Here is a 23415-nt window from a genome sequence, read left to right on the forward strand (position 1 = left end):
CCCACATGGCACCCATACCCGTATAGACTATTGGTTTGGAGATATACAATTCTTGCGAATGATGCATTCCGCAGAGGTGGGGAATATATATCGTGGTCAGACCATGCACCAGTTCTCCTGCAGCTGAATGAGGGCCTCTCTACAACTAGGGTATGTCACTGGCGCCTAAATGAATCCCTTCTTAAAAAACCCCTGATTAAGGAGGAGCTAACTGGGGCATTAAAGGAATATTTCCAGTTTAATGAGGATTCAATCCCCTCTATCCCGGTGATGTGGGAAGCTCATAAAGCGGTTTTTCGAGGTCATTGCATAGAACAGGGAACCAGATTGAAAAGAAATAGAGCTCATCAGGAAAAGGAACTAAGAAAGGATATTGGCAGGCAGGAGACAGCTTTGTTAGCTAAACCAACCAGGAGGAGACTCCAACAGCTAATTGAGGTCAGGGAACAGTTACGAGAGGTCCAGACCCAGGCGGTTGAGAAATTGCTGGTGTTCACTAAGCAACGGTACTATGAGCAAGCGAACAAACACCATTCTCTCCTGGCAAAACAACTGAGGGAGAAAAGGGACCACCAAACCCCCCATCTCATACGGGATTCCGGGGGGAACCTACTGCATGACCCGAGAGCGATCGCCTCTCGTTTCCAGGAATTCTATGCTAAACTGTATTCCCTGCCAAACACTCTGCCACTGGACGAGACCCTTACAAAAACGCTACTAGTGGATTTTTTGAATTCTTGCTCACTCCCTGGAATCCCCTCAGAGGCTATAGAGACACTTATCTCAAAATTAACATCGGAAGAGATAGAGGAGGTTATTAATGGAATGCCTAGTGGCAAATCCCCGGGCCCAGATGGGCTCACGTATCTTTACTATCAAACCTTCTCCCCGGTGTTGTTGCCACATATGACAAGGGTATTTAATGCATTCTTACAAGGTGAGCCTATGCCTACAACTTTTACGCATTCTTACATCACTCTTATTCCCAAGCCCGGGAAAGATGCAACTGATTGTGCTAATTATAGGCCAATTGCACTTTTGAACGCAGATTTAAAAATTTTCACAAAATTGTTGGCCAATCGGCTGATTCAATGGATCCCCCAAGTAATCCATAAGGATCAGGTAGGCTTTGTACCAGGGCGGCAAGGTGGTGACAACACGAGGAGAACAATTGATCTCATAGATGTAATTAATAAACAAAAAGACCAGGCTCTGATCCTCAGTTTAGACCAGGGGTCGGGAACCTATGGCTCGCGAGCCAGATATGGCTCTTTTGATGGCCGCATCTGGCTCGCAGCCAGGGCTCCTATCCAGGGGCATAACTACAGCCGCAGCTGCTGCTACGGTTCCTTCCAAGAACAGGGTCCTGTTGCCCCCGGCTGTAGTTATACCCCTGGATGTATTCGGCAGAGCAGCGCAGGGGTACGCGGGGTTAATTCAGGGGCGGCACCTCCGTCTCCCTCCCTGCAGCAGCCTCCTCCTTGTGTGATAGAGGGAGGGGAGGAGACTGTCTGCCTGCAGCCAATCCCCGCGCTGGATGTAGCAGCGCGGGAGATTCATACAGAGGAGAGAGCTGAAGCACCTGAGGAGAAGGTCCAGCACCTGAGGAGAAGATCCAGCTCCTGAGGAGAAGGTCCAGCACCTGAGGAGAAGGTCCAGCTCCTGAGGAGAAGGTCCAGCACCTGAGGAGAAGGAGTCAGCAGCCACGAATCAGCGAGAGATAAGTCCTTCCTCCCCCCAGTGTCTCCTCACACTGCCTTAACCCCTTAGTGTCCTGTGTGCAGGAGCAGCTATGAGGCTCCTAAGTGTCTCTTACAGACCCCTCTGCATCATCCCCTCATATCTTCCCCTTCCACTGCATATCTACATTAATGTGAGGTTCTGCAGCAGCTGCGACACGTAATAGCTAGAACCCAAGACAAAATTGTGGTGCATGTCAGTAATAAATGTGACGCATGGTAGAGCTAAACAGTAACAGCCCCTTTAGGTGCAGATTTTTCTGTCTTGTGGGACACAGAGCAGCCGCCACACAAAACTGGTACAAACACATACATGTACAAGCTCCAAAGATGTTCTATCCAGTGCAAAGTCACCAGAAAACTGGTGCAGACACTTTAATAAATGTGTACTATAATGTTGGCATCTGTATAGGGATGTTCTGCAGCGGTTGGCTCATGTATGGGGATGTTCTGCAGCGGTTGGCGTCTGGGATGTTCTGCAGCGGTTGGCTCATGTATGGGGATGTTCTGCAGCGGTTGGCACATGTATGGGGATGTTCTGCAGCGGTTGGCATCTGGGATGTTCTTCAGCGGTTGGCATCTGTATAGGGATTTTCTGCAGCGGTTGGCGTCTTTATAAGGATGTTCTGCAGCGGTTGGCGTCTGTATAAGGATGTTCTGCAGCGGTTGGCGTCTGTATGGGGATGTTCTGCGGCGGTTGGCGTCTGTATGGGGATGTTCTGCGGCGGTTGGCGTCTGTATGGGGATGTTCTGCAGTGGTTGGCGTCTGTATAGGGATGTTCTGCAGCGGTTGCATGTGTATGGGGATGTTCTGCAGCGGTTGGCGTCTGTATAGGGATGTTCTGCAGTGGTTGGCGTCTGTATGAGGATGTTCTGCAGCGGTTGGCGTCTGTTTGGGATGTTCTGCAGCGGTTGGCGTCTGTATAAGGATGTTCTGCAGCGGTTGGCGTCTGTTTGGGATGTTCTGCAGTGGTTGGCGTCTGTTTGGGGATGTTCTGCAGTGGTTGGCGTCGGTATAGGGATGTTCTGCAGCGGTTGCATGTGTATGGGGATGTTCTGCAGCGGTTGGCGTCTGTATAGGGATGTTCTGCAGTGGTTGGCGTCTGTATGAGGATGTTCTGCAGCGGTTGGCGTCTGTATAGGGATGTTCTGCAGCGGTTGCATGTGTATGGGGATGTTCTGCAGCGGTTGGCGTCTGTATAGAGATGTTCTGCAGCGGTTGGCGTCTGTTTGGGATGTTCTGCAGCGGTTGGCGTCTGTATAGGGATGTTCTGCAGCGGTTGGCATCTGTATTGGGATGTTCTGTAGTGGTTGGCATCTGTATTGGGATGTTCTGCAGCGGTTGGCATCTGTATTGGGATGTTCTGTAGTGGTTGGCGCGTGTATTGGGATTTTCTGCAGCGGCTGGCGCGTGTATGGGGATGTTCTGCAGCTGATGGCGCGTGTATTGGGATTTTCTGCAGCAGTTGGCGCGTGTATGGGGATGTTCTGCAGCTGATAGCGCGTGTATTGGGATTTTCTGCAGCGGTTGGCGCGTGTATGGGGATGTTCTGCAGCTGATGGTGCGTGTATTGGGATTTTCTGCAGCTGATGGCGCGTGTATTGGGATTTTCTGCAGCGGTTGGCGCGTGTATGGGGATGTTCTGCAGCGGTTGGCGCGTGTATGGGGATGTTCTGCAGCAGTTGGCGCGTGTATTGGGATTTTCTGCAGCGGTTGGCGCGTGTATTGGGATTTTCTGCAGCGGTTGGCGCATGTATTGGGATTTTCTGCGGCGGATGGCGCGTGTATTGGGATTTTCTGCGGCGGATGGCGCGTGTATTGGGATTTTCTGCAGCGGATGGCGCGTGTATTGGGATTTTCTGCAGCGGATGGCGCGTGTATTGGGATTTTCTGCGGCGGATGGCGCGTGTATTGGGATTTTCTGCAGCGGATGGCGCGTGTATTGGGATTTTCTGCGGCGGATGGCTCATGTATTGGGGGGCTTATGCAGCTCCTGGTCCTGCTTATCATTGACTTTTGTAAATTGAAGCTACAAGTTCCCTATGGGACTGTGCACCCTCTTTTTTTGTTTGCTTTATTTAAGACCAACACTTTTAAAGGGACACTGACAGAACAATGGCTCCAGCAGTCATTAGTACAGCAAGGAGTGTTCCTCTCTGCTGTACTGGGCCACCACTGGACCGAAACAATGGTAATTCCCTGTAAAATAAAAAATGGCTAATTTACATTGGAGCTTGCCATGCATCTTGTCCTGCACTCCGGATGCTGCTTTCTTCTGCGCATGCCTGAAAGCAGCATCTCTCATCAGGTGGGAAGAAGCCAGATCCAGACAGCACATTAAAAAGAAGAAGCCAGAGTGCTGGGGGAGATGTCCTGCATCACGATCTCGAATGTAAATTATGTATTTTTTTATTTTAAAGGGAATTACCATTGTTTTGGCCGAGTTGTGGCTTAGTACGGGGGGGGGGGGGGGGGGACTCCTTGCTGTACTAATGACTGCTGGAGCGATTGTTCTGTCAGTGACCCTTTAAACATATTGTACGGCTCTCGCAGAATTATATTTTAAAATTTGTGGCGCATATGGCTCTTTCAGCCAAAAAGCTTCCTGACCCCTGGTTTAGACGCTGAGAAGGCGTTTGATCGCCTCAGCTGGCCCTTTATGTTTCAAGTGCTTGAACACATTGGAATAAGAGGTCCCTTTCTCCAGGCTTTGAGGGGGTTATACTCAAATCCCACAGCTGAAATTAAGCTCCCACATGCGTCTTCCCCACCTTTGCGGATAAGGAACGGTACCCGCCAGGGTTGCCCACTCTCTCCCCTCCTGTTCATACTTTGTATCAAACCTCTGGCCTCCATCATCCGACAAGATCCTAATATCCATGGTATTATGGTTAGAGATAAGGAATCCAAACTGTCTTTATTTGCGGATGATATTTTACTAACTATAACCCAACCTCTAATATCTTTACCCAACTTGCAGGCACGGCTGCAGCAGTATGGTCATCTCTCTGGTTATAAGGTAAACACTTCAAAAACGGAGGCTTTGCCTCTTAATCTTGACCAATCACTGGTAGACCAACTGAAAACCACATTTAGATATACCGTATATACTCGTGTATAAGCCGAGTTTTTCAGCACAAAAAATGTGCTGAAAAACCTAATCTCGGCTTATACACGAGTTAATAAAAAAAAAAACATGAGTTAATAAAAAAAAAAAAAATTAATACTCACCATCCGGCTCCCGGTCCTCGGCGGCGGCTCCTGGTCCTCGGCGGCAGCTCCCGATCCTCTGCGGCGGCTTCTCTCTTCGATTTTCAAGTGCCGGCAGTCGCGTCTATGCGACTTGCCGGCGGGCGCACAATATGATGTAGCGGTGTCGCCGCTGATGACGTCATCAGCGGCGACACCGCCGCATCGCACTGTGCGCCCGCTGGCAAGTCGCATGGACGCGACTGCCGGCACTTGAAAATCGAAGAGAGAAGCCGCCGCAGAGGATCGGGAGCTGCCGCCGAGGACCGGGAGCCGCCGCCCAGGACCAGGAGCCGCCGCCGAGAACCGGGAGCCGCCGCCGAGAACCGGGAGCCGCCACTTCAAATCAAAGGTGAGTATCGTCGGAGGGTGAGTATTAAGTTTATTTTTTTATTATACTGAGGGCAGGCTGTATACTTTTTGGGGCAGGCTGTATACTTTTTGGGGGCAGGCTGTATACTTCATGGGGGCAGGCTGTATACTTCATGGGGGCAGGCTGTATACTTCATGGGGGCAGGCTGTATACTTCATGGGGGCAGGCTGTATACTTCATGGGGGCAGGCTGTATACTTCATGGGGGCAGGCTGTATACTTCATGGGAGCAGGCTGTATACTTCATGGGAGCAGGCTGTATACTTCATGGGAGCAGGCTGTATACTTCATGGGAGCAGGCTGTATACTTCATGGGAGCAGGCTGTATACTTCATGGGAGCAGGCTGTATACTTCATGGGAGCAGGCTGTATACTTCATGGGGGCAGGCTGTATACTTCATGGGGGCAGGCTGTATACTTCATGGGGGCAGGCTGATTGTATACTACTTGGGACAGGCTGTATACTACAGGGGGCTAGCTGGCTGTATACTACACCCTCGGCTTATACTCGAGTCAATAGGTTTTCCCATTTTTTTGTGGTAAAATTAGGGGTCTCGGCTTATACTCGGGTCGGCTTATACTCGAGTATATACGGTAACTGGAAAGCGGATGCCATTAAGTATTTGGGGATACAATTGACTCCCTCTTACAATACACTCTATGCACAGAACTTCCCCGGCAGTTTCCGGGAAATAAGGACTCTGCTTGACAATTGGAATAGTCTCCCCCTCTCCCTTTTTGGTAGGATAGCAGCGGTTAAAATTACCATCTTGCCCAAGCTGCTTTACCTTTTTGAAACCTTACCAGTCCCAGTCCCGTTAGGGGTTCTGAGGTCCCTGCAAGCATCCATAGTACACTTTATCTGGGCAAAAAAGAGACATAGAATCTCCAAGACTGTCCTCATCGCCCATAAATCGAAGGGTGGCCTATCGGTACCAGATATAACCAGATACTACTGGGCAACACATCTACGGCGCATCCCAGCATGGTCCAACTTGCTGGCTTTCTCCAAATGGATGGAGATAGAGAAATTATGGCTGGCTCCTTTTCACCCTAACTCTTACCTCTGGCCTAAAGAGGCACCTGAGCTACCTGACTCCCAACTAGGCCCCATCTCATTCACAATTAAATTGTGGAGGGCCTGTTTGGCCAGATTCCCACTGGTCTCTCAGTGCTCTCCCATGCAATCTTTCTTACACACCCCCCTCATGCAACAAGCCGGAGCAGGGCAGGAAATTAAACCCTGGCATGAGAAGGGTTTGTTTAGGTTTGCAGATATTGTGGACTACCGAGACAGGAAGATATTACCTTTCACTGCCTTACAGGATAAATTCCATCTCCCGCATACGGCAAACTTTCACTACATTCGAATCAGACACTTTTTACAGTCCTAAACAGTACCGAGATGGTTTCGGCGCCCACCACATTTGAGCACATTTGCAAAACCGCCACCCACACTTCTGGCCTTATATCCGACATCTATATGATCCTATTACACCCAAGCTCAGATGAACCTATTGCACACCCGTATATGGCCAAATGGGAGAGCATAGTGGGGAGTCCAATATCCCAAGACACATGGCAATTGATCTGGAATAGAGCGGCTAAAACCTCCTTGTGTGCCACACATAAGGAGAATCAGTACAAACTAATGTTGCAGTGGTATCATACCCCGTCCTTGTTACACAGGCTCTTTCCAGATACACCGGATACTTGCTGGCGATGTGGCTCGACTGGTGGAACTCTCCAACACATCTTCTGGACATGTCCATTGGTGCAGCCTTTCTAGCAGGAGGTTAGGTCTCTCCTGCGGGAGGTTGTAGCGGTGGACATCCCACTCTCCCCACTATATTATTTGCTAAATGTCTTTCCTCAACCCATGGCCAAGACGGCTACAAAATTGAGCCTACACATACTCACAGCCGCAAGGTGCCTGGTAGCACAATTCTGGAAAAGGCAAGCCCCCCCCCTCCCGAATGGACCGTCTCTCTAGGGTGAGGGAGACTCATAGTATGGAGTACCTGACTGCTTCTCTGAATAATCGTATCCCCTTCTTTGATAAAACTTGGGAACGCTGGGATCGCTACTGGATTGAGGAGCGAGCACGAGGAGGAGAGTGATATGGTCATCCCCTTTTTGTCTTTACCCAATTGTTAATTGTTGTCATGGTGTGTTTGTATGACTGTCTTTCGGTGATATCCCCCCCCCCCCCAACCCACCTCAACCGATTAGATGTAATGCAGATGTCATCCTGGGCAAATGTCTAAATACTAGAAAAATACTGCACGGTCAGGCTTAGTGTCCTGATACACCAATGGAAGATTCAAGCTGTTGAGGTCTTTTGAGACGAAACTTGTCTTTTGGTTGTATTGTTGTTGAAAAACTTTATTGTGCAATATGTACATGTTAACTTTTCTGTTACATTTCTTTGAAAAATGATAATAAAAATACAATTATATAAAAAAAAAATCTCCAAAGAGAAATTCTTAAAAATTTAATTTTTTATTGAAAATAGTTTAAAAAAGACTTCATTACAACATTTGTAGATGACCACAAAATATTCCTTTAAATCATTCCAGAAGGTCCATATAATTCATCAGTATAACACTAAATCTTTATAGCTGCATAGGGCACATCAATGTGTACATATCACAGTGTCTCCAAATGATTACCAATGCAAGTGCAAAAATAAATTACCATTACATGTTAGCCTATCATACAGTAATGGCACCTGCATGCATATATAGTAATGCCCCTCTGCACACACACACACACAGTAATGGCCCCCTGCACACACACATATAGTAATGGCCCCCTGCACACACACATATAGTAATGGCCCCCTACACATACACACACATATAGTAATGGCCCCTGCACACACACACACACACATGCAACACCCCTGCCCATACATAGGCAGGCTGGTAGTTGCGAATAGCGCCCTCACCAGGTTAGGAGCTGTCATAGGGAGTCATGAACCCTCTAGTAAGTTTCTAGCACTGGGAGATTATGTAATAGCAGCTGTAGCCTCTGCCTGTAAAGGCCCAATTCCAGGAAACAAGTCGAGTCAGGAGACTCTAATCCGGAGCTGCAGCTTCCACAGTTTGGACACAGCTCCATCTCAATTCTCCCAGCCTGCATCTACTCCCAGGCTGGTGCTTTATTCCTGAGGACCACTCTCCTCGACCACTCCAGTACCAGAATCCGAATCTGCTATTAGACTGTTTATGCCCATTGCCCGCTACTGGTTGTTCAATAAAGAACCGTTAGTTGATTTGCACAACGTTGCCTCCGTCTGATCCCTGGATATGGTTGTCTACCACCACGGGCTTCCCCATTGATTACCCATGGACCTATCTTACAGACACTCGGGGGTTGCCCCAGGGAGAATCAGTACATCAGCCTCTCCCTCCATATTTCTTGCACACACCACCTGCTGATGACCTGCCAGGCTGTAGGATGGCCCTCCGGTTCCCATACCAAGCACCGTGACATCAGCGTGCCCAAGGCCGCACTAGCCAGCCACTCCGGTATTCTAGGCCCCGGCTGCCTCCAGGCCCCGAGAAAAGGCTAGTGTCAGGCTCCTTTGGACCACTGCAGACGATGACACAAGCCACTACCTGGGACCGGAGTCTAAGTGGTACCCGGTTTTCACCAGAGCCCGCCACAAAGTGGGTTAGACAAGCTGCGGCGTGGTACCATCAGGTCGTTCCTCAGACGTGACTTGTCTGCAGTGGTGGCCAAGGTCAAGGTACAGAGACAGCAGACAATCTCGAGGTCAAAGTCCAGGCACAGGCGGCAGAGATGCAATGTCAGAGTCCGATCCGGGGTCAGCAACAGGATGTCCAAGCAGAACGGTACGGGAACACGGCACACAGGACAGCAACACAGAGGAACTCAGGTAAAACAGGAACGCAGGAGAGACAGGAACGCAGGTAAATCACAGGAGACACTGGAACGCAGATAAATCGCAGAAGAGCTTTCTCTCAGGCTGTTAGGCACAAAGATCCGGCAAGACTGTAAGGAAGGTCCAGGGTCTTTAAAGGGGAAGTGATCAGCCAGTGCACCAATTAGCGGTGCGCTGGCCCTTTAAATTTCCTGAAGGTGCCGCGTGCGTGCCCTAGGAGGCGGGGATGCACGGGGATGGAACTCGGCAGCGATTCCGGAACGGGGAGAGGTGAGCTGCGCCGGCACTGCGCCTGCGAGCCCCGGGGAGGACGGGTGAGCCTGCGACCAGCGATATGGGTTACGGGACCACCTGTGACAGCTAGGCCCCGGTGGGGGATGTTGCATACACACATACTATATATGTGTGCAGAGGGCCAATACTATATGTGTGTGTGCAGGGGCCATTATTATGTGTGTGTACAGGGGGCCATTACTATATGTGTGTGCAGGGGCCATTAATAATGGCCCCCTGTACACACACATAATAATGGCCCCTGCACACACACATATAGTATTGGCCCTCTGCACACATATATAGTAACGGCCCCCTGCACACACACATAGTAATGGCCCCCTGCACAATTATTAGTGGTAGTAGTAGCAGTTTAGGTATAGTCCCTATTCATTGATAGCCTGAGGAATGCCCCAGACCCCCTACACACACAATTTATAATAATAAAAAAATCCTCTAATACTCACACTTTTTCACTCCCGATCATCCTCTTTCTGTCCTTCATCTTCCGTCTTCCTCCTCTTCTATACAGTAAGGTGCCCACCGCTGACAGCGTAATGACGTCACATGCTGCTGGGGCGCTTACTTCATGTCCCGTGCACTACTAAAAGAGCAGTGAAGTGTCTGTGTGTCACTTCCTGCTCTGTCCCGGCTCACGAAGCTCCAACGTGAGACTGCAATAAGGAGTCTGAACCGAGAATCAGACGGCAGTGGCAGGTCTCTCTCCCCCACATAAATTAACGACGGTGGAATATTTATGGCAGGGGGCCCAGACTGAGGCATTCATTATATTACTGTAAGAGCCCCGGCCCTAGCCCATACCTGCCAATGGGCCCGGTCACAGTGGCACCCCCTGCGACCGCGATTGTTACGCCCCTGGGCACTGCTATTCTGGCCATAACTATGAAATAATAAAGGCAGGCTTAATCACAGGAATCACAGTGGATTTCTCTGCAACATGCTACCAGCATATTATAAAATCTTATTTTATGATGATTTTAGCTATAGCTCCCGGTGTTGCCTGGGATAGTACATATATAAATAGAATGGGTTAACAATAAATATTTTATATGTATCTATAGACTGTCTCAGACTATCTCTGACCCTCTCAGTCACTGACTGTCCCTTTTTTATGTTGCTGGCAGTCTCTATGAGTGACTGTCTGTCGCTGGCAGTCTCTTGCAGTGGCTATCTGTCACTGGCACTCTCATTCCAGTGACTGTGTCTCTGGCACTCTCATTTCAGTGACTGTGTCTCTGGCACTCTCATTTCAGTGACTGTGTCTCTGGCACTCTCATTTCCGTGACGGACTGTCTATCTGCACTCTCATTCCAGTGACTGCCTGTCTCTGGCACTCTCATTCCAGTGACTGCCTGTCTCTGGCACTCTCATTCCAGTGCCTGTCTCTGTCCCCGATTGTCACTTTCTCTATTTATCAGAAGTATCTGAGAGCAGAACTGCTCTAGTTGCCTATGGCAACCAATCAGAGCTCAAGTTTCATTTTTATAAAATTACAGCTGATCTCTTATTGGTTTCCATGAGCAACTGGAACAGATATACCTCAGACATTTCTGATAAATCTCCCTATATCTCTGTATCTCTATCCATCTTACCTCACACATAAGTTGTCTTCTACTCTTTGCCTGTAGTAGCCAATCACAGCTCAAATTAATGTGATAGAACAGCAACCAATCATGGCTCAGCTTCCAACTGCCACAACAGCACCAGCAGACAATGGCTCTTGTATATGGTGGTTAATAAGTGATTTTGGAAAGCAGGGGGGGAGATTTCGTCTCCAAACCTAGTTTATGATGTTCCTTGAGTCACAGGTAACAACTGTGCAAAATTTGGTGATTGTAAACTCAACGGTAGTGGATATAAATACACACACACACACTCAGCTTTAGATAAGATATTGGGCTGTATTTTAATATTATTTTTATGCTTTTTAAATTACTATTTTATTTTGTTGGGAGTATGTAGAAGGGGAAATCCTGATCTTCACAGGTGTTAATATGTTTGCATTAAGATAATGAGTGGTAAAGTTTACACACTATGGAAGTGGTAATCCCCTATTTATTTAGCCTTACACATAAGCCAAATGTTACCAAATGGCACTCAATGATCTGAAGGTTTCAACTGCCACAATGCTTTTTTGTAGATATGTTTTGTGGTCCTTATACATTGTATTGGTATGAAGAATCTTTTAGTGGTTAGCAGTGTGTATTTGCAGTCACCTTAGGTGATTTCTGCTTACATTGAGGCTTTAGATTTGGCTTCAAAGCGTCTGCTGTATGAGACAAGATAAGCCGGTAATCTGCATATATCAAGTATTTGATCTCCATGACATGCAGTGACAGCTGTTGGACATCAAGTCTTCCCGGTGCTGTAACACATCATATATGTAAAACTTGTGCAGTAGTATTAATTTTGCCAGGTCAGGCAATGTTTAAGGTTAAAGACTAACTAAACCCTTAAAGGGAACCTGTTATGAGGATCTACAGCCAAAAACCACCAACAAACAGATATCTAGGACAGTGAAAAGATCTCAATGATTTACTTCTATATTCTGCGAATACACAGAAATAGATCTTTTAAGGCTGTATACCGATAACCTGTAAGGAGTCAGGCGGTCGGAGAAGAGTCATTCTGGTATGAATGTCCTCTCCTGGCTTAATTGATGTCTAATAGCCTAGATACATCACTACAAGCTGGTTGGCAGCTTCTGAAAGGAGCATATGATGATGTCCTTAGGCCATCTTAAATCATCTATGTCCTCCATAACAGGTTGATGCCTGCTTGTGGGCCAAAATGCTCATGGCAGGTTCCCTTTATGTCAACGTTTTTTCCTGTGTTTGCGTTATGTAGAAGAGCATGGTGATATTTATTGGTGTTTTATTACAGCCATGAATCAAGCCATGTGGGGGTCTTATTTTCTTAACTGAGTGATTTGGGTCATTGAAACAGACCCATTTGCCTGATGCATTAAAAAGGTGTGTATGGTAAGTACCTACGCTTGAGATGTTGGTTGCTCAAATTCGGTTACATCTGAGGGAAAGGAGAGGAATCATAAAGGGGACTGATTTCCGTCAGCTCCATTGAGATGTATGGAGCAAAACAGTCATGCGCGGCCATCCGCTGAGCGCAGTGACTTATGCTAATGCCGGCTCAGCTCTGGATTGGAGCCGAACCTGCATCGGGATACTGCAGCCGGCTCCCCAGTGTAACTGCAGGCAGGTTGAAGGTCGGAGTGGCCTTCAACCTGCCTTCTGGGGGTCTTTCCCCCACAATTGCCCCCCCCCCCCGCGCGCTATCGTGGGGGGGGGGGGGGGCGCCGATCATTGCTATGGCAGTGCCTGAAAGATGGCGTTGATGACGTCATATTAAAGGCACAGTGTCAGCTTATGCCTCAATATTGCAGGATATTATCATGAACAAGCAATCAGATGATTGCTTGACCATGTCCCATGGTGGAAACAGTGAAAAAGTAAAAAAAAAACCTTATTCAATAAAAAAATAAAGCAATAAATAAAAAAAATGCCCATAGACAAAAAAAGTCTAAATAATAACACAAACCCCACAAATATAGTATTTGTATAGCGTCCATAACTGCCCATAGAATAAAAGTAAATAATTATTGAACCAGGACGATGAATGCCGTAAAAAAAACTGTAAAAAAACTGCCAAAAATTATGATTTTTTCCTATTGACACATATGAACTCCAGAATAATACCGTTGCAAAGTACAACATGTCCCGCAAAAAACAAGCCATCAACCATCTCCGTAGCTACAAAAGTAAAAATGTTATGCCACTTGGAAGACGACAATGTAAAAATTATAGATTTTTCTACACATTAGGGTTTTATTTGGCAAATTTAGTAAAACATAAGAAAAATATTCACGTATGGTATCACTATAATCATACTGACCCAAAGAATAAAGATAATATGATTATTAGGCGGAGCACAAAAAAAAAAGAAAAAAATCCAATACAGAATTAATTCTTTTCCACTTCTGCCCTTGAAAAAAAGTTCTGAAATTTTCAACAATAGGGGATACCAAACCCAAAATGGTAACACTGGAAAAAGCATCTCATCCCGCAAAAAAAAATGCCTGCCAAAATTTTATAGTCTGCAAAAGGGTCCAATGAAGAAAGTAAAATCCTGGCAGCTGCAGGTCCCTCCTTTCCTCCTGCGCCTCGCTGTGCGCCCATAAAAGATGTACAGCCACATGTGGGGGGTCTCTGTACTCAGGATAAATTGCATAACAAATTGTAAGGTGGGTTTTCTATTTTTATCTTTTGAAAATGTGTAAAATTTAGGGTTAATGAACGTATAACTGACAAAATTTGAAATTTCACCTCCATTTTGATTTGACAAAATTCTAAATTACACCTCCATTTTGATTCAATTACTATGAAGATCTCAAGGGGTTAACAATCTTCCTAAAAGCTGTTTCTGATAGCTTGAGGGGTGCTGATTTGAAAATGGGTCGGTTATATAGGGTTTTTTTATGTTAAATATGTAAACTTTCATTCAAAACAGTATTTTTCCGCAAAAGAGTAAATTCTGAAAATACGGAAAATCGCTATTCGATTTGTAGGCCGCGTGACATCAAAATAAATTATCCAGACATTTCAAATATTATTAAAAATGTAAAGTTCACATATGGGAAATGTTATTCAGAAAATTATTTAGGTGGTAAATCTATCTGCCTGAAACCGCAATGATTTCGAATTTCAAAAATGGTACTTTTTTTTTTTAAATCATCTTTTTTTCGTAAATAAACGCAAAACTTATCAGCCACAATTTATCACTAAAATGAAGTACAACATGTGGGGAAAAAACTGTCTCAGAATTGCTTTGATAAGTAACAGTGTTCAAAAGTTATAACCATATAAAGTGACGCATGTCAGAATCCAAAAAATAGGGATGAGCCTTAAGCTTTAAACTGGCTGCGTCCTTAAGGGGTTAAGAGAGGAGAGGTGTCTTTGGTACTCCTGTATTACTTTCCTGTGATATTTATCTATTGGTTACACTGTTATGGATGTTTAATGCTAATTTATATTATTATACATGAGTTCAATTTTGGTGAATATGCGCCTTTTATTCTTTACTAAATCGTATTGGTGAATTGTCCTACTTTATGGCTTTTGTGCAAAAGGGGATGGGATAAAATTGAAGCATTAATGCAGACTTCATCTGTCATTTGTGCTGTGTAAGCAATGTATTATTATTACATTGTATTGTATGCCAACAAAATGTTACATAAATAAAATGTATATTAAAAGAATGCATGCACTATTTTTTGTGGAGCCACACAGGTTTAATATATGTTTATACAAATAAGCTGTATTATTACCAGCAAAATCTTTAAAGGAAATCTACCACTGCGGTAGACATGTTTTCAACCATATTCACCTACCTACGGGCCTGCTGTGCCGGGTATATTTTGAATAGTCCTGCAATGACTTTATTCCACAAAAAATTGAGTTTAAAATATGCTAATTATTGTGAATGTCACACATGCAGCCCGCTGCTCTTTTAGCTAAAAATTATGCACGCCCGACATTGCCAGCCGCTCCCACCCCAGGCCTGAGAGCTGGTGAAGTCTCATGAGTACAGAGATATATGAGGGATTATGATTTGTAATAATCTGTAATTTCTAATGGTATCATTTTATATTTTGCTCATTGCACAGTGAAGTTGGAAAAAAGTTCCATTTGTGGTAGAATTGCCAAAAAACACAAACACTTTGTTTTTAAATATTTAACACCTTCCTTTTATTAATTGGATCGGTACGATCATACAGATACCACAGTTATATATGTTGTTTATGTTTTAATTCTAAAAATAAATTCTAAGTTGTGCCATATTCTGACACCAATAACTTCTTTATAGTATGGAGCTGTGTAAGGTGTCATTTTCTGCAGGACGAGCTGATGTTTTCATTGATTGATTTGGGGGATGGTACGACCTTTTGATCACTTTTTATTTACATTTTGATGTAAAGTCGCGATTGGGACATTTGGCTGCTACTTTCCATTACAGGGCTCCCACTAGGAATACCAGTTTTTATATTTTGATACTGTAGATCAGACATTTTGAGACACGGGGTTATCTAACATATTTATGATTTTACTTGTTTATTTATTTATTACAGTGTTCTAGGGAAAGGGTGATGATTTAATTTTTTTTATCTGGGTCTTTTATTTATGTTTTCTTTATTTTTTATTTCAGCCCCTAGGGTACATTCAACCTATGAGAAATAGTCATAATTTTAGAGGCTCCCAGCTGTCTTTTTGCTGACTGGCGTTCAAAGATGGCAGCACCCAGGTAAAGCACGGGTTCGCCTGTAGCACCTAACAGGTTAACTGCCGCAATCAGTGCCACATATGGCTCATTTGCTTTTAAAGTTTTAAATACTGCCTGCAGCCCTTATATACTTTTTAATACCACCAGTCTCAATTGCGGCTGATAAACCCACTCACCCATTCTCTTCTTCTGGTTCCTTCCCAAGTCAGGCAGCAGCTTCCCTGACCGGGAGGGATCAAGGGCGTCATCTTATGCAGTGTGCATGCGCAGTGTGTCACTGTACAGCAGAGGGTGGACTGAAATGTGCGAGTGTGCAGGAACACAGGAAAAAGCTCACATGTTCCTCCAGTGAGTGAGGTGGGATGGACATCCAGGAAGCCAGGAAAGGCCGCAGCACAATTTAACTTCAAGTTAATCACACTTTTGTTAAATCAACCTGTCCATTTATGACTGAACATTGAATCTAAATCTGAATCAGTTTCTCATGGTGTTGTCCAAATTATCCAAAGAACCTACAGGTAGAAATGATTATCAAGACAAACCCTATGAAGGAGTGTTTCTGTAGGTGATGACCACAGATCATTTCTCTCTTCTCATCCTTTTTGGCTGTTGTTTGAGCTAATTTTGCATTTTGGCATTGCTTTCACCCCTAGAGGTAGCATGAGGCAGATGCTGCAACCCTCAGAAGGCACTCAGCCAATGCATTTGCCAAAGAAGAGCAAGATTGACATATTCAATATTGGCGCCCTGTACTCTTCACGAATGAGACCAGGTTCACACTGTGCACATGTGAGTCTTGAGACACTGTAGAGAATGCTCTGCTGCCTACAACATCCTCCAGAATATCCATTTTAACCGTGGGTCAGTAATAGTGTGGGGAGGCATTTCTTTTAGGGCTGCCATGTGCTAGCCTGAGGTGCCCTCACTGCCAACAGATACCATGAGGAAATCCTCAGACTCATTCTGAGACCATATGGTCTTACAATGGTTGTAGTGTATCAGCAGTCGCTGCATGATAAAGGCATTAATGCTTTTGTTTGTGTGCCTGTTGCCACAATACCACATTGCCACAAATGCCATATTGCATCACAAACTGTGCACGAGTTGACTCATGCTTTAATCCAGGTCTGGAAGGAGATCCCTCAGGGTAACATCCACTACCTCATAAGGAGCATGTCCAGGCATTTTAGAGAGGTTAAACAGAGACAATACACACTACTGAGCCTCAATTCCACTTAAAGAGAACCTGTCAACAGAAATTGACCTAATAAACCACTACCAGTATGTTGTCAAGTAGCTGGCACGCCTGCCAGATCATGTTTCTTTCATGGCCCAGTGTGGTGGCATCATCCAGAAAATCTACTTTGAAGTGAGATGTAAATTGATTGTACAAAGTCAATGAGGAAGAGATTTTAACACTGAAGTCAAGCTCTCTCTTCCTCAGAAAGCCCTCCTCACTTTAATTGATGGCCTTGCATTCAGAGACATCACTAACCAGATGTATATGATTTCGACAGAGGAGGAGGCATTCAAAGTTTCCCATCTTGACTTCAGTGTTGAACTCTCCTCCTCCTTGATGTCACGGGTGGACCCGCGACCCACATCGCGGGTCGTGGGCTCACCCGTGCCTCCCGCTCCCCGCAGGCGCCGCGCCAGCGCGTCTCACCTCTCCTTGCTCCTGAGTCCCGGCCTCGCTCCGTGTGCGCGCGGTCCCGTGCCTTAGGGCGCGCCCGCGGCACTTCTAGGAAATTTAAAGGGCCAGCGCGTCATTGATTGCCGCTGGTCATTTCCCATGAGGCTATTTATATCTGCCTCTCCCATCTAACCCTGCCAGATCTTTGTGCCTCACAGCCTTAGAGAAAGCTCTTTTGCGATTTTCCTGCGTTCCAGTGTCTCCTGCGTTCCAGTGTCTCCAGCGTTCCTGTGTCTCCTGCGTACCTGACTTCCTCCGTGTTCCTGTGTTACCTGACCTCCTCCGTGTACCAGTGTTCCTCCGTGTTGCTGTCGTGTGTGCTGTGTTCCCGTACCCTTCTGCTTGGACCTCCTGTTGCTGACCCCGGATTGGACTCTGACGTTGCATCTCTGCCGTCTGCCCTGACCCTGTGCCTGGACTGTGACCTCGAGCTTGACTGCTGTTTCTTTACCTCAACCTTGGCCGCCACTGCAGACAAGTCACGCCTGAGGAACGACCTGGTGGTACCACGCCGCAGCTTGTCTAACCTGCTTTGCGGCGGGCTCTGGTGAAAACCGGGTACCACTTAGACTCCGGTCCCAGGTAGTGGCTTGAGTTATCGTCTGCAGTGGTCCAGTGGATCTACATCCTGTAAGCCTGACACTTGACTTTATAAAACCAATTTACAGCTCACTTCAAAGTTGATTTTCTGGATGATGTCACTTCACTGGACCATGAAAGAAACAAAAACTAGATGGTGTTACTCTGCAGATAATATTCTGGTAGTGGTTTATTAGGCCAATTGCTGGTGACAAGTTCCCTTTAAGTTCAGCCTGAAATTTGATTTTCCCTTTTGAGTATGGTTCCAAATCCTGACCTCCATGGGATATTAATTTTGATTTTCATTGATCATTTTTATGTTTTATGGTTAGAGATGAGCGAACGCACTCGTCCGAGCTTGATGCACCAGCGATGTGCTGAGTGCTTTTCTTAGGCATTTCTTTACAATACAGGTGTTGGCCACTACACAATTTTTAGTCTAATCTTTGATAGGACGGCTTAGGTTTTTAAGCTCCACCTTCCCCTTGCCTAGTATTCCCCCAGACGAAGCCGTTTCCGGGCGAAACACGTGTCGGGGTCTTTGCACACTGCCAAACGGTCTGTATGTGATTCATTTATTTATATGCATACTATGTGGGTTTTCCCGTTACTTAGTGCAATATATACCTTTGTAATTTTTACTAAGCACCTTTGTATTATTAGTATCTGCCTTATCCTGGCATGTTAGGGAACCCCTGCTGCTATATACTATAGTTCACTACTGGGTTTTGTGCAATCTTCTTTTCTGTGTGTTGCCCTATTTCTGTTTGTCATTTAATATATGTGTATAATAATAATAAAATGTAATGAATTTTTTACCACAAGGTTGTCTCTCAATAATTTCGTCTTTTTGGCCATTTCAGTATGTGAGTTGTTTCTCTGGGTGTTTTGTGATCAGCGGCCCACTGATCACATCCCCTCTTTTCCTGTTGGTGTTTATTGTTTTCCTGTAATACCTTGTTTATTGCAGAAGACTTTCTAAGTCCTAATGGACTACCGGGCACGTGAGACGAATTGGCGGTCTGAAATAGACGCACTGTTTGGCAATCAAGGGGCCACCACAGATGATCCAAACCTCAAGACAAGTAAGGAATTAAAACTTAAATTTAGAAATTTACTACACCGCAGGACTAAGATGTGGTGGAACAAGGTATCCTTGGAAACATACATTAAAAGGAACCTGATACCACGCGGATTACGGATTCAAGTTTTTCCCTCCTTCGGCTTAGAGGACCCTATATTCACTACAAAGTGGGAAGATATTTGTAATAAAGCCTCCATGGCCTTTATGCAACTAATCATAGAGCACAACACTAAACAAATGGAATCCTTGGATGCAGAAATCTCCACTATACAAACACAGATTAACCTACTTTTATCAACAGGAGAGCTGGAGCTCTTTAATAAAGAAATAGATGAGGCATTTGTTATATGGGAAAGGCAAATCAAAGACATGAAGGCTAAAAAGTTCCAAAGAGATTCACAAGATGACTCCCTGGGCAGGGTTTACAAGTGGAAGACAAGAAAGGACAACCCTCGACATCGGACATCCTCAATGCTGTCACTTTCCTCCATGGGTGGTGACTCCAATACATCTTTGGAGAGTCAGGACTCACGCTCCAAACGGGGTAATAACAGACGTTTTGATCCATATAGGAGACAGCAACCAAGGAGATGGGCCAGAGAAAAGAGCCAAGATCCGAAAACATCATCTAAGGTAATTAATTTATCAGAGATTGTTTTAACTCAGGCACAGCATGAGGTGCTAAGCCTGGGGATGACGTTTTCACCTACTTCTTCTTTTGATTGCTTTTTAGCAGTAAAAGATCTTCATCTGTTCGCCAGAAAATTGTGTTTTAAAAAATTTTTTCACCGTGAATTTGATCCACACCTGTTTCCGTCATCACAAGAACAAGAGGCCTTGAGAGCATTGGAGGAATTAGCAGTGGAACATGAGACTCCAGCACCGAGTAAGTTCCCTACCTCTCTAATTCCCAAATCTAAAACCTTTCCATCTTTTTCGGGTCTTCCGAATATTGAATTATTTGTTAAACTGGTAACAAATGATCTAAAAAAACTATCTAGGAAGACTGATGATGGGAGTAACTGTACATCGGCTCAAAGATTGGCCATTGAAGAATTGAAACAAAGGAGGGATGTGGTTATCAAACCCTCTGATAAAGGGGGAAATGTGGTGATCTGGCCTGTAAAAAACTATGAAAGAGAAGCACTACGACAGTTAAGGGACTCTTCTTGTTATAGGAGACTCACCTTCAATCCTCTTACCAAATACACGACTGAACTCTCTCAGATCTTGGAGGCTGCGGTTGATCATGGCATTATCACACGAATCCAATGCAACGCCCTTCTACCACAACACCCTAAGGTGTCAAGCTTCTACCTACTCCCTAAAATCCACAAGAGTTTGGATAACCCTCCTGGACGACCGATTGTTTCCGGTGTTGAAAGCCTGTGTGAACCAATCTGCAGGTATGTTGACTACTTTTTACATCCTTTAGTTGAGTGCCTTCCCTCCTACTTAAAGGATACAACTGATGTTTTGAGAAAGATGGATGGCATTCATTTGGAACCAGACATGTTTCTGGTAATTTGTGATGTAGAATCATTGTATACGTCCATACGCCATTCTGACGGCATTAATGCTACCAGGTTTTTCTTGAGCATGTCTGATTTGGATCCAGATATGGTAACCTTCCTGGTGACACTCTTGGAATTCGCATTGACCCACAACTTCTTTATGTTTCGGGAAACCCTCTACCTACAGCTCCAGGGAACAGCTATGGGGGCCGCATGCGCGCCCTCATATGCCAATCTGTTCCTGGGGCTGTGGGAGAGGGAAATTTTTCTGGTTAACCCCACACGCCATGCTGAGAAGGTACACCTGTGGTCTAGATATATAGATGATGTGGTGATGGTATGGCAAGGTACCGAAGGGGAGTTGCATGAATTTATGCAGGGACTCAACCAGAATGATATTAACATCAAACTCACTTACAGGATGGGCAGAAACAACATGGAATTCCTGGATGTTCTATTTGGGGTCAACGATGATGACCTGGTGACATGTGACGCCTATAGAAAGGAAACCGCGACAAATGCCCTGCTACATGCCTCATCTGCACACCCACGGAATCTGATTGATAACATACCTGTTGGCCAATTTTTGCGAATTCGCAGGATCTGCACTACGGATGATGACTTCGAGAAACAGGCAAGTGACATGAAATCACGGTTTGAGGAACGGGGATACTCCAAAAGAGCAATTGAAAAAGGATACCGACGAGCCAAACAAGCTAAACGGGCTGATCTGCTGTTAGTAAAGCCTAAACGTCAGGATGATAAGGATTTGGTGAGATTCATTACTACTTATGATTTTCAGAATCAAAATGTTAGATCCATTCTCATAAAACATTGGTCTATCTTAAGGGCGGATCCTATTATAGACAAGTACCTTCCAAAGACACCCTCTATTACGTTCAGAAGATCGAGAAATTTGAAAGATGAATTAGTCAAAAGTTACCATAGGGGACAGGTACCTAGCAAAGTCTTTGGATCCAGGGGACCTAAATGGGGATGTCGTTCCTGTGGCTCCTGTGTAGCCTGTCCAAATGTTGAGAATTCCATTGATTTCTGGGATGCATCTCATCGCAAAAAGTTTACGATTACCCACTCCATTACCTGTGTTACTGCAGGGGTCATATACTTGGCGACCTGTCCGTGTGGTCTATCGTATGTTGGTTTAACATCAAGAGAGCTGCGAAGAAGAGTTAGAGAACACGTTCTCGGTATTGAATCAGCTAAAGACGTCGAATTTGACAGCACTTTGAAAACCCTTCCACGACATTTTAAACAACATCATGATTGTGACGCCTCTCTCCTAAAGGTAAGGGGTATTGATAGGGTCCTCTTAGATGGCAGGGGGGGGAATTGGAGACGCACCCTAGCACAAAAAGAGGCTAGATGGATTTTTATACTAAACACCGTTTCCCCAAATGGGCTGAATGAAAATCTCAGCTTCGCACCATTTCTTTAAATGCTCTTTCCTGCTGGTTTTTCTTTCTTTCTTCATAGGTTTGGATCTTTTACTAAGTATTGGAGGAAGTAGTAGTTACCTTTCATTACTTGATTTTAATCTTGTTGTTTATTCCATTGTTCTTTTCATGTACTTTTAATATGTATAACTTTTGTTGTTTTCTTAGTATGCCGCCTACCACTAATTTTCGATGGTCCCATCTTTGGTTGTCTACATCATCTTGCCTCACTTCCTTGATCCGGAACATGGAGCACCTTCTTAAGATCTCATCTAACTCAACATGATTTTTTCCCCTTTGCCCTCATCCCCCTTTTTTTCCCCCGTCCCCCTTTTTTTTTCTTCGTTAGAACTTTCCCACCAGTCCTTCACCCCCTTTTTATATATATATATATATATATATATATACATATCATATATAATTCTTGTGGATACTTGTTCATGTTATAAACTTCACATGTATCTTTTATATGTACTATATATATCTTTTCCACTTTTGTCACGTTTTTTCACTTGCACTTTGCACTTGCACGTGTGTTTCACCTTGATATATATATTTGCTGTGTTTTCTATAATATGTGATATAATACTGTATCTACCATATTTGTATTTTGTTTTTTGTATTTTTGCATTTTTATAATATATATACTTTTTGACTTTACATAGGGTCCAAATGTGTGTGCCCGTCACTCAGTTTCACTTCTTCCCATACTCCTTATACACACTGTTTCCCGAGAATTACTTTTCATTTTTTACACGCTCACTACTATGTCACACATTTTTTATTTATATATATATGATCTTTTTTCCTTGCCCCTTCGTTCCCTTGGTACGATCTGGTGGATCGTTTTCTCGTAAATATACTTACCTAAATTCTTCCATCATTATTCTCTAAGTCCCGATATCTTCAGTGCTCCGTAGTCTCGCGATACTTCCGGTACAGCGGTGATGTCACGTGTCACGTGATCCGGTATTTCGGTGACGTCACATGTCACGTGATCACACGTGATTACCCGGCCAAATCTCGCGATATCATCATTAGCTGCACCAGCGATGTGCTGAGTGCTTTTCTTAGGCATTTCTTTACAATACAGGTGTTGGCCACTACACAATTTTTAGTCTAATCTTTGATAGGACGGCTTAGGTTTTTAAGCTCCACCTTCCCCTTGCCTAGTATTCCCCCAGACGAAGCCGTTTCCGGGCGAAACACGTGTCGGGGTCTTTGCACACTGC

At 44.9% G+C, this 23415-nt stretch overlaps 1 long non-coding RNA gene across 1 annotated transcript in view; it reads left to right on the plus strand.

Moving 5' to 3' along the window:
- The first annotated feature begins 11246 nt into the window (after positions 1 to 11246).
- LOC140093734 (uncharacterized) overlaps positions 11247 to 23415 on the plus strand; it is a 44040-nt gene continuing 31871 nt past the window's right edge. The window contains exons 1-3 of the long non-coding RNA XR_011850071.1: positions 11247 to 11294; positions 12449 to 12546; positions 15785 to 15880. This is a non-coding gene — a long non-coding RNA (uncharacterized lncRNA). The remainder of the gene's footprint in view (positions 11295 to 12448; positions 12547 to 15784; positions 15881 to 23415) is intronic.

This window comes from Engystomops pustulosus, chromosome 1 (genome assembly GCF_040894005.1).
Source record: "Engystomops pustulosus chromosome 1, aEngPut4.maternal, whole genome shotgun sequence".
Classification (NCBI taxonomy): Eukaryota; Metazoa; Chordata; class Amphibia; order Anura; family Leptodactylidae; genus Engystomops; species Engystomops pustulosus.